The following is a 12,500-nucleotide window of genomic DNA, read 5'->3' as shown; positions in this document are numbered from 1 at the left end:
CCCCCTTACCTGTAGGAGCCAGAGATCACCACCATCCTGGGTGTTGTTATCAATGAACAGTGCTTGCAAACTCCAGGTCCTTCATCTTTGGTTTTATTTTTGACTCTCAGAATAACCTTAGGTACACTTTCACGTTTCAGTTGGTTCAAATTAAAATGAAGAGGCCAAACTAGATTGTCTCTGTGGTTTCTGTGGGGCTGAGATTCATGATGTTGGATGTTAATGGCAGTGTAGATTTCTAAATAGTGTGAACAAACTGCATTTTTAGATAGGCTAATGTTGTTTTCCTATTGTAGTTGGGGAGCCTTGATCTTAAAATTATGTCATCTGGAAAGTGATACTTGAAAGGTTTTAGGCCCTCAATTTATTCTAGGAGCAAGCCTTTTAGTCATATTCATAAATTTTCTAGGTAAAAAATATTCATTTGCTTTATTCTCAAATAGCTCCTGGGAAAGCCCCAAGTGAGGAAAGTGATCCAAATGCAGATGCTTAAGATGAAGGTTCAAAGTACCAACTTTAAATCATTCTCCATAGATTTAATTGTATCAGGGCATCCCTGCATGAATTTTTATAATGGTAACTGTTTTGATCTTCTTTTGGCTAGGGTAGAAAAGGAAAAATGGGGTTTTCTAGGCTTAATGAAGAAAGATCATGGGAAAGGGGCTTCCACCTATACAAGATGATCTGATCTCTGCAATGTGGTATCAAGCAGGAAATTAGCGGAGAGTTACGCCAGGAATGAGCACTTAAAGGGACATGGCTATTAGACTCTAGGAATACTGATGTCTGATATCTCACATAAGGTCTTCATTTCTGAGCTGTAAGATTCTTATGTTAATTCAAGCCTCAGTTAAACCAAACAAACAAACTAACAAAGATTTAAAGTATAGACTTTTGTTAACTGTGCTTTGGGGAAATCAGTGGAGAGAAACTCTGTGCATGTCTGAAAAGGCAGCTGTGAAGTAGCTAGAAGTGATGAGAAGAGAATCTCCAGACAAGGTCTATGGTAAAAGGCAACCAAAATAAATCTGTGAAAAACGTCAGTGGTCTTGTGGGATTCTCAGAAATGATAATGGAAAACAAATTCCCAGTAGAGAATGTAGAGTTTGTGAGGTCATTTCCACTGAGATTTAGATTGTTTAGTTAGACATTAAATAGACAGGTAACCCCTGGGGGCTGGAAAACTTGGGGGCATTGGAGTTTACTCCCATTTGGATCTCTGAGCCTATTACTCACAAGAGAATATAGATTGTAAAGTAATTGGAACACCTTATTCATTGAAGGAAAAATGTTGACAAGATAGGAGTTTTTGATAGACACTGTTAATTATCTATCCCAGATCCTTTCTCTTCTTCCCCTTTCCTAACTGACCCTAAATATTTTCTTGGGCAGCATTATGCCCAGCAGAAAAACTGAGCTTCCCAAGCTCTCAGGTAAGGAAGCCATGTGGCATGTAAGTTAAAGTCACCAGATGGCACTTGTGGGAAACTCCTTAAATGAGGGACACTCACAGCATGCACCATTTTGCATTTTCCCCTTTGCCTTTGCTCTTCCACTTTTAAAATATCTGTAGGGACAGATACCTGGGATTATAGCAGACACTTTACAATCATGAAGGTGACATCTGCTCATTAAGTGCGGGGAAGCAGAAAAAGAACAGGAGCCTTGTCCCTTATAGTGTTGTGGAGCCACAAGGCAAACTTTGGACTTCCAACTTCTGGCCATCTCATTGTGTAAGAAAAATAAACTTTTGCTGGGCACAGTGGTTCACACCTGTAATCCCAGCACTTTGGGAGGCTGAGGCAGGTGGATCACTTAAGGTCAGGAGTTCGAGACTAGCCTGAACAACATGGGTCTCTACTAAAAACACAAAATTAGCCGGGCATGGTGGCTGGCACCTGTAATCCCAGCTACTTGGGAGGCTGAGGCAGGAGAATCACTTGAACCAGGGAGGTGGAGGTTGCAGTGAGCTAAGATCGTGCCACTGCACACCAGCCTGGGCAACAAGAGCAAGACTCCATCTCAAAAAAAAAAGAGAAATAAACGTTTTTCCTACTCAATTAAGACATTATTTGTGTTTCTGTTATATGAAGCTAAACAGAATCCTAATGTTATACTTTTTACTTCAGTGACTTTTTTTTTAATCCTCATACTTCTACTTATTGTTTCCTTTTCTTTTATTTCCAAAGGGAGTGATCCTGGTCTGGCATTTCTGATGTCTGCATTTAAAGTTGCCATCTAAATTATCAATCTGTTTTCTGCTACTATCACAGAATACCACAAACTGGGTAATAAAATTTATTTGGCTTATGGTTCTTGAGGCTGAGAAGCATGGCACTGGCATCTGGTGAGGGCCTCATCCCATGGTGGAAGGCAAAAGGCAGAATGCAAAGGACAAGCAATCATGAGAGACAGAGAGAAAAAAGTAGGCAGACCCCTGCTATAATTAACCCACTCCTGAAATGAGATCATTGAAGATCTTATGAGAGCTCTACCTCTTAAATGTCCCATCTCTCAACACCATCACAGTGGCAGTTAATTTCAACAACAGTTTTTAAAGGGGGGATGTTTAAACCATAGTAATCATGATAGAAGATTTTTTTGTTTGTCTTTATTATACATATGCAGCCCCCTTGTTAGTAACAGTAAGATGGCCCCCTGGGTTTTAGCAGGGCCGGGTGATAAAACCAAGGTGACTTGCCTACATGAGAACTGTGTCCTGCTGGCTAATTTCATTAGCCTTGTTGCTTGACTTTATGAAATGAAGATGAAATTCTACTAGTTTTTCTTCCTAATTATGTTTATATACTAGCTGTTTTACCACCCTTTCAAAGTTATAAGTTTCTGACTCTGTAATCTGATTTCAAAGTCCTGAATTCTGCTATCTCCAAGTAGTTGTACATATAATATCAAAAATTTGTTATTTTCTAAGTAGATGATATGAAACCTTTGAATTCATTTTTTGGCTGTTACTGTCTTTATGCTGATAAAATGTGTTAATGAGCAGAAATGGAGGTGAAATAAGATTAAACTTGTGATAACCTGAACTAAGCCCACCTTTAAATTTTCAAATGTGGAGAACAATTGGATTGTTGAACGGGCTTATCAATCCAGTTTTGTTCCATGTCACCACAAGAGATTCTTGAGGAAACGAGGTGAGCGTTGATTACTGTTTGAGAATTTGATCTCTCCAGGACATAACCTTTTTAAGAACACCATCCTTCAGCACCATTTTTATAGTCCGAGTGATGAAATACAGCTTTGCATTTTATTTTAGTATGTTATCATCACTGAAGCACTTGTCACTTATCTGAGTTGGGTATTAGTCTCTTTGATAGGTTGTTATCTAAATTATGTATTAGGTTATGTTCCAAATTATTTTGTAATAAATTTCATTGTGTAAATTTAAGTTATATAGCGTAATATTATGGGACATATAGACAGTTAAAATATTACTATAGTGAAGCAAATGAACATATTCATCAAAATTGTTTTTCTAATAAATTTCAGTGTGTAAATTTAAGTTATACAACATATTATAGGATACATATAGATAGCAAAATGGTTACTGTACTTAAGCAAATTAACATTCATCATCTCACAGTTACCTAGTTTTTTTTTTGTTTTTGTGATAAGAGCAGCTAAAATCTACCCATTTTGCATAAATCCCATATATAATAAAATTTTATTACCTATATTTCTCATATTGTACCTTAGATCTCTAGACTTATTCATCCTATATATCTGCTACTTTGTATCCTCTGACCTATGTTTCCACTTCCTCTCTCCACCTGTGATAACCACTGTTTTGTTGTCTCTGTAATTTGGAATTTTTTTTAAGATTTCACATATAATAGAGATCATGCAATATCTCTAGCCACTTGTGAAACTGAACTGGAGTAATTGGGTAAATAATTATCTTAGTTTTTAATTAATTTTTCTTAAATGTACGTTTAACTCACATTTATTTCAATGTTTAATATTAGAAGTGTTTGGGGTCTTTATTTAGAAGTCTGGTGATGCTTTTATGACCAGAAATATGCCATGGGAACTTAACTCTTGTTTATATCAATTAGACTATGGTAAAATTGGTTTTTTAATATATCATTTCTTTTAAAGTCAGTTTCTAATAACTTATCAATGACATTAAGTGAGGACTTATTGTATTTTAAGCTGATAACAAATTAACTTATATCACATACAAAAACCTTAGACCTTTATCCCTCATGCACACAATTTACATTTTGTATGTCACAATTTACATCATCATATAATACTTCACAACTTATTGTTGTTTTTGACCATTTTTCTTTTTAGCTTTTGTACTTGAGGTATGTATTATTAATATGCCACCATTACATTACTGGAGTATTCTGGATCTGATTTTGTATTCACTTCTTCTAGTGAGTTTTATAGTGTCATATGTATTTATGCTAGCAATTGTCATCTTTTTATTTCCCTTGAAGAACTCCCTTAAGCACTCTTGTAAGGCAGGCTTGGTGGTAATGAGTTCCCTCAATTTTTGCTGGTCAATGACTTATTTTTCCTTCATTTCTGAAGAACAGTTTGCTGGGTATAGTATTCTTGGCAGAGAGTAGTTTGTTTGTTTTTTCTTTCATCACTTTGATCACATAATCCCCTTCTCCCCTGGCCTGCAAGGTATCTGCAAATAAATTCACTGACAGTCTAGTGGGGACTGACTTTTATGTGACTTGATGCTTTTCTCTTGCTGCTTTTAAAATTCTCTTTGTCTTTGACTTTTACCAGTTTTATTATAATGTGCCTTGAAGAGGACTTATTTCAAATAAATCTATTTGGGAGGCTTAAAGCTTCATGGATTTGGATGTCTATATCTTTCCCAAGACTTGAGACATTTCCGGCAATTATTTCATTAAATAAGCTTGTGTCTCTTTCTCTGTCTCTTCGCTTTCTAGAAATACTATAGTATAAATACTTGTTCACTTAATGTCCCATAGGCTCTCTTCACTCTTTTTTATTCTTTTTTTCGCCTCTGACTGGATAATTTCAAAAGACCTATATTCAAGTCCACAGATTCCTTTTACTGCTTTATCTAGTCTGTTGTTGAAGCCCTCGATTTTATTTTTTGTTTTATTGATTGAATTTTTAGGCTCTGAGATTTCTGTCTGATTCATTTTGGTGGTATTTATCTCAGTTGAATTTACCATTTAGACAACGAATTGCTTTCTTGATTTTATTGAATTGTCTGTTTGTATTCTCTTGTATCTAAGTTTCCTTAAGATCATCATTTTGAATTTATTTTCAGGCAGTTTTTAAGTTTTTATTTCTTTGGGATCAGTTGTTGGAGAATTACTGCGTTTCTTTTGTAGCATTATGTTCCTTTGCTTTTTCATGTTTCTTGTGTCTCTGCCTTGATGTCTGTGCATCTGATGGTGCAGTCTTCCAAATGTTACAAAGTAGTTTTCACAGGGGAAGACTTTCACCTGCAGATGAACCTGAGGGTGCACATTGGGCAGGGTGCAGTGATTTTGGTTCCATGTGGGTGCAGTGATGTAGTCTCTATGCAGCTTCTTCAGTTGTGATCAGTGTTAGCAATGATGGGAGGTTCCTCAGTCATCTAGTTTGCAGGAGTTTGTGGCAATTATGGTGGCTGCCTAGGTTATTAGGGCAAGAGTTTTAGGGATTATCCTGTTCTTGTCTTTCTCATAGTGGTTCATCGTAGCTAAGAGAATCTCCTTGGATTCTGGGTCGCATGGCTCACAGGCAGCCACAGCAGCACTGGGATCCAGGGCACAGGTGCTCAGAGCAGCTGTGAATCTCAGTTCCTGGGGTTGGGGTCTTGTAAAACTACTATAGCACCAAGGACTTGAGGCACAGCCATTAGTGGATGCAATTCTACTAAGCCAGGATCTGTTGTTCTGAGGCACACCTAGCAGCTTAGGCCTAGGGGGCTGGGATATAGCTGTAGTGCTGAACTGTAGAGGGCAGGGCATGGCACTGGTATGGCTTCAGGGAAGAAGTTCTCTGGAAGCTTGAGCCCTGGGGACAGCTGTAATTCATGTAATTCATGATGCAGAACTAACAGGGCACACTCAGGCTCCAGGGAATGAGGTACCATCCAGTGGTGAATCTGGACCTGGGATGGTGGGATATGGCAGCATGTTAGGCTCTATGAGGCCAGCTGCAGCAGGAGCAAAGACCCAAGAATGATAAGATGCCACTGTGGCTTGGACCCTAGTGGTCGGAGAGCAGCACAGATGACTGCTCTCAGAAGTGAGGTGCCTCAGCAGCTTGTACTAGGGGAGTTAGTCTAGTTCTAGGAGTCAGGGTGCTGCAGTTGTTTGTTCTGGAGGGTGGGTGGCACAGGTCAGCCAAGGTTCTAATTCCCTGGAATGCAAGGCACCACATGTGGTTGGATCCAGAAAGTGGTGCTACATGGGCTAGTGGAGCTTCTGGATTCTTGTGGTTTGAAGATGGTGACTGTCTGGTGTGTAGGAGGCATGAGGTCCCTGGGAACTGGGGTGTTGCCTCAGCTATGACACTGGAGGCATGACTGCTCTGGTAGTTTGAGGCTCTGTGTGCTTGGGGGTAGGGCACACTTCAGGTCAGCAACAAAGGGAGGGTCCACCAGTGACTGGGATGGTGGGGAGGGACTGGTTCTATGGAAGTTTAACCTTAAGGAGTTGGCAATAGCAGGAGTTTGGTCTGGGGATGATGCACTGTCAGTGAGCATAATGCAGCGGAGGCTGAGCCTCAGGGATGGAGGGACGCAAGGGCTACTTGTCTCTGAAGCAGGATGCATTCTAGCAGTGGCTCCAGTTCCAAAATGGCACAGAGCAGTAGCAGCACTGGCCACACTAGGGGAGACACAGCATCACTGGCTCCTTCTCAGAGGGTAGCTCAGCAAGTAGACTCTGGGGAACTCCCTCAGCTGGGCTCCAAGCCTGTGAGAACTGCAGGTGTCTGCAGCAGTGGTAGGGGCTTCTGGGGTCCTCTTGCTTACCTTTTCTCCACAGAGAGAAGTCCCTCCTGGTGCTGAACTGATCTCAACTAGGGCAGTGGGTGGTGAAAGCAAGCTGTTTCCTGCCCTTCTCTATGCAGCCATCCTAGATTTCTTGTTCTACAGGATTTCTGCTGCTGCTTTGCTAGTATTTGGTACTCCTTTAGATATGTTGGGCAAAATGTAGTTGTTTATTCATTGTTTTGGGTATTTTACATGGGAGGAGAGTACTAGGAGCTTCTAATCAGCCCTCGTGCAGACATCACTGTCAATTCCAAATCTTTTGTGTAAGTATTTGATGATTGAATGCAATGGGATCATGTAATTATTAAATATAAGTTTGTGAAAATGAGCACTATGATTTTTGTTTATCACTCAATTGTTCTTTTTATCTTCTATGGATAATCAAGACTGGCTGAGAGATAGGTTCATCTCTCCTCTTATTTCCCTAAACTCTCCCCCTCTGATTAACTCAATAATCCTTACATCTCCCTGTAATAACCTACCATCTGCTTCTAGTTTTAGCCTCTTTCTAAAAGCAAGTTGAAAATAATATCTGATTTCTCATACTTTTATTGTTGATAATAGATGAGTATGCCACCTCTTTTATGAGAATAAGACATTGTGCTGAGCATGGTTTGTATGACAAAGTCTCTCTATGTAAGTGATTTGCAGTTTAATTAAAGAGAAGGGATGACTACAACAGTGGAACAGAATAAGTGACAAGTTGTACGGAGCCTTCTTCCCAACATGACATTCTCCATGTGGAGTCTGAGGGTTCGGATAAGGTGAGACTTAGATGTGCTTTGCAGGAAGGATATAAATACACCACTAATAGATGTGATCGCACTTTAATAGTAATGACAATAATGATAGCTAGCATTGATTATTTTCTATGCAAGGCATTATATTAAGCATTCCGTGACAATTATCCTATTAAATATTCATCACATCTCTATGGTTTAAAATGAACTTTTATTATTACCCACATTTTAGAGAGGAAAATATTGAGAGTTAGAGATGTATATAACCTTCCCATGATTACTCAGCTGATAAGTGGTGAAGACGAAATGGATATAAGCCCAAGACAGTATGGCCGCTAGATCTGTCTCAGTTGTAAGCAGGAGGACCTGCAAAGATAATATGTCTTATTTGGATCCATTTACCATAATTTAGAATTGTTCGCTTTTAAATTATGCTCAAATTAGTGAGCTAATTTCCCTGGATTTCAGTATGATGGCTTTAAAATCAAGGAACTCTATATTTTGGTTTACTTAATAGGCTGATAAAATGCCAGGATTGTGAATTCATTGTTAAACATTAGCCTGGAAGTGAAAGATAAGAATGCAATGCTTTGTCTACAGATGGAGCAAGTTGTCATTCAAAGCTGCAAAATATAGCTAAGGAGTTTAAGAACGGAGGGGAACATAAGTTCAAGACCCAAGAGGAGAACATGAGACCAGAAAATATGCCAATTAATGGAATTAAACTGAAAAGATTTAAAATGAGGTCCCCTCAGGAGACAATGTAAAAGAAAAAGAAGTTAATTCAAGAAGGACAAAAGGATAAGTGAGCTAACTGTGAGAGGATCAGAATATTTAAAGTTGATAATGTCTTAAGAATTAAAGAACATTGGCTTGTGACTGCTGTGAATTTATTATGCCCCAGTAGTTCGGTCTAATTTGGTCCTCTTCATCCTCTGAGCAAATATGCTCATCCTGAGATTCCAGGACAAAAGAAATAATCCTTTTCGTTGCAGTCAAGCTATAAAAGTGATTATGATCAGCAGCCATTCACAGAGGAATAAATAAAGGACCTATCCATCACGCTAGTAAAGTTTTCTGTCCATCTGCCATGTTGCATTTCAAAGACTGTTTCACCACATTTTGGTTGTTTTCAAAGATGTACTTTAAAAAAATAAATTTTATATTTCGAAACTCCCCAGGACACTGAGAGTTTAAGTGTACAAATGTAATTTATCTTGTGCTAAGCAGGTTTTAAAGTGCCGAAGGCACGGTAGGGGTAGATAATAGGGTGCAATAAAGTGGATCTGTATGTCTCTGAGCAAATAACTGAAAATATGAATTTAAGAAATTCTGTTATGGGATATATTCTCTAGAAAAGCAGTTGTGCAGTGCCGTTATTCAACCATGTTTCAACAAATGTGCCTCTAAAGACCAACATCTAAAGACCACAGCAGGGAGTGGGTTTAAAATGTTACACCAAGGCATCCAATCCTCTTAACCCAACTTTGGCAAATGCAAATGGGGAAGGACAGCATTACCAAAGACATACAATCAGTAGCAGCAAATAATATCTGAGGACACAGGTATATCAACTTGAGGAACCATTTATGGGCTAGAATAGTTTTTGCCAATGGGTGTCAATAAGGCCGAAACAAGCACTATCATATTATGGAGTTTTCTCATTTGATATTTATACCTGGAGACTATCAGGCTTTATCATTGTTCTGTAGCTAATAAGTCACATTGTTTTATCTTTTATGAAACCCTGGTTTACACAGATTTTATCATCTGAAAAATTCAGTATAAAACCATTACAACTTAGAGTATTTGGGGTGGATTTTTTGGGGGTGTGTGTGAATGACCTAGATTATTTAGCAAATCAGTTCTACATTTAAAATATTTGGGCGGGGGTGGGGGCGTTCTGCTTCACTAAGCCTATGTATATGTACTATGTAACTAAAATTAGTTTCTTAAAGGTAGCAACAAAAAATGTTGTTAGTTCATATGAAGTATAGTAGTGCTTTACACTCTGTAGTAATTCTCTGTTGTAAAGCATTTCTTAACATATTTGGTTCAAACTGGGGTTGGAGGATGGGGATTCTGCTCTATTAAACAGGCATTCCTGCCTCCCCTGTTTTTTGCTAGCTGTATTTTAAGAAACTCAACATTCAGCTTACTGGTGCAAATATGTCATGACAGAATTTCTGCTACCCATCCATGCTAATGAATTGTAGCACTTAACTAAGAATAAAAAAGGATACTAGTGGGGCTCCTGGAATTCCTAAGAGCTTCTTTAAGAGGTCCTTCTCAGGACACAGTAAGTCTGACATTGCCATAGATTTGCTCTCCTAGAACTTTTAGTGTACTTTTAATGAAAGCTTATAAATGTATACTCAAAAGGCCAAGGATGAGAAGCTATAGGTAAACTTCAATAAGCTATACCTGAAATTTGAATACACATTTGAAACACATTTATTTTTGACATACAGCTCACTACTTTATGGCATAATCCATAGGTGAATGTCACTTTTTGTATTAGTTAATATTTGTTCCATTTCATGGGTAGCACCAGACTAAGAATAGGGCCTTTTTATAATATTGATCTATGGCAACATTTAGTCCAACACTTCTCTACAATTCAGTGTCATGGTGGAAATGGAAGCTGCAGAAATGGATAATTAAAATACTCTTTATATTTGTGAAGGATAGATAGTAGGTACAAAAGAAAAAAAAAAGTTAGAAAACACGATTCTTAAGAAGCCATAATACAGAGATGTGGTACCCTATGCTAAGTGCCAACAGAGAAGGAGGTCGGAAGGGAACTAACAATTTTATGAAGGCTTTAGACTTTAACTCAATGATCTTTCACAGGGTGGGCTAGAATGTACCAGGAACCTTATAGATTTTAGGTAATTTAATTCCTAGTACAAATAATAGAAGTTCTAAAACTTAGTGTTGAGAAGATAGAAAATTATTGTGGGTTTGATTATTTGGAGAAGGTTTCATGGGGTAGCTGACCCTACAAATAGGTCTTATGAGACAAGACAGAATTAATTGATGTTGGAAAAATGTGTGTGGTGGTTGTAGGGGAAGAAGTCATTTGAGATAAATTGATATAAGTAAGGCTAGGTGGGAGGAATTGGTGAACAGTATTTGGGGAATAAGGATTGTGACAGTTTTACTGTGCTTATCATTTGTCATTCCAGTGGCATTTCATTGATCCAAAGCCTATCAATAATTCATCTGACTTGTTTACTTTGATAGCCCTAGAAATACCTAGAGAGAGATCCTTTCATTTTTTTTTGAGATTCATGGAATCCAACAAATGATCATTCAGCGAGCTATGGCAACTCCTTTTTCTGCAAATAAGGTGTCTAACTTATATTGTACCATGATTTGTTTAGTCAGCAAGAAATTATCTTCTAAAATAATTCTGAGATTGCTGACTATGAAATCTATTCAACTGTAAAGAAGCTACTGCTCCTTCAGCCAAAGAGAATTATGTGCCATCCAATCACGTGCTTGAGAAAGTCGCTAATCTCCCTATGAAGCACACTTGAGCACCACGAGTGACGTGATCAAGCCAGGAGGAAAAGAAAGATCACTCTATAAAAAATAGATATCAGAAAATTCAGACAAAGGGATCTGCAGCTTTTGTTTCTTCTTTTTTTGTTGTTGGAAATGAGGCCAGCACATGGCTGCATGGCGTTGTTAAAGTGATGTAGAAGACCTGAGCTTTTCCAGCTTAGCACTGCAAATCCAGAATTTACAAATGCACCCTACGTTTCTCCAGATTTTCTTGTCTTCTGGATAAGAAAATTATTGTGAGTTTGATTATTTGGAGAAAATAAAATAACTCTAGTCCCTAATTCAGAAGATATTCTGGGCCCTTTCCTAAGAAATGTTAAGAATGCTTAGGGAGTACCTAGTGCAAACTGGGTGTCACTTGTCACCTCTCCCTCCAGACTGCTGTCCGGGCATCTTCTTTCATTTCTTCCTGCTGTCTCCTGACTGCTTCTTGTATTGCATTACTTTCCTTGGTCTGCTTTGCCGCACCTGCAGAGCTCCAGCTTACATTTCCCTAAGCCCCACTGAATTTAGACTTCTGTGTTCAAAAACTTTAGAAATGACTTGAGACGATCATAAGAGAATTAACTAAAAAGCACAACTCAGAATTCAGCTGCTCCTAGAGGGCCCCTAAACCACGGTCTGTCAAAGATGGAGAGATGTCATGCTAGCTGTCTCTCTCGGGCCTCAGCATATTGGCACATTGCAGAGCCCCTCTCCTGCTTAGGTACACATGGTTTCTCTTTTCTTCTCACTTCTTAGTCTTTGGGCCCACCAGCAAAAACTCCAAATTTTTCACGTACCTTAGGAATTTCTGCAGAAATTCAACCCCAATCCTTACCATGAAAGAGACTTCTTTCATTATTTCTAGACAAATTCCTTTTAGTTATTTCTGTCTCTTCCTCCATCCAAAGTTTGGGACCAAACAGCCCTGAAATACACCTCTTCTCCCCAGAATGCTGCCTCTATGAGCTGAAGTGCAGAAATAGCTATTGGCATCTGTTGTCCAAAAAACCACCAGGATGGCTAAACAGTAGAAAAGAGAGCTTTATTGGTGATAATGGTTTCCAAGCTGGGAAAAGAAAGTCTCCAGTGTGGAACAAAGGTGCTCTCTCTTTGAAAAGAGGAAGGACAGATTGGGTTTTATGCATTAAAGGGTCTGTATCACGCATATTCAGCATATTTGGGGGAAAAAGCTATACATATTT

The sequence above is a fragment of the Pongo pygmaeus genome, chromosome 17, assembly GCF_028885625.2.
Source record: "Pongo pygmaeus isolate AG05252 chromosome 17, NHGRI_mPonPyg2-v2.0_pri, whole genome shotgun sequence".
NCBI lineage: Eukaryota > Metazoa > Chordata > Mammalia > Primates > Hominidae > Pongo > Pongo pygmaeus.
This window is presented reverse-complemented; position numbering follows the sequence as displayed.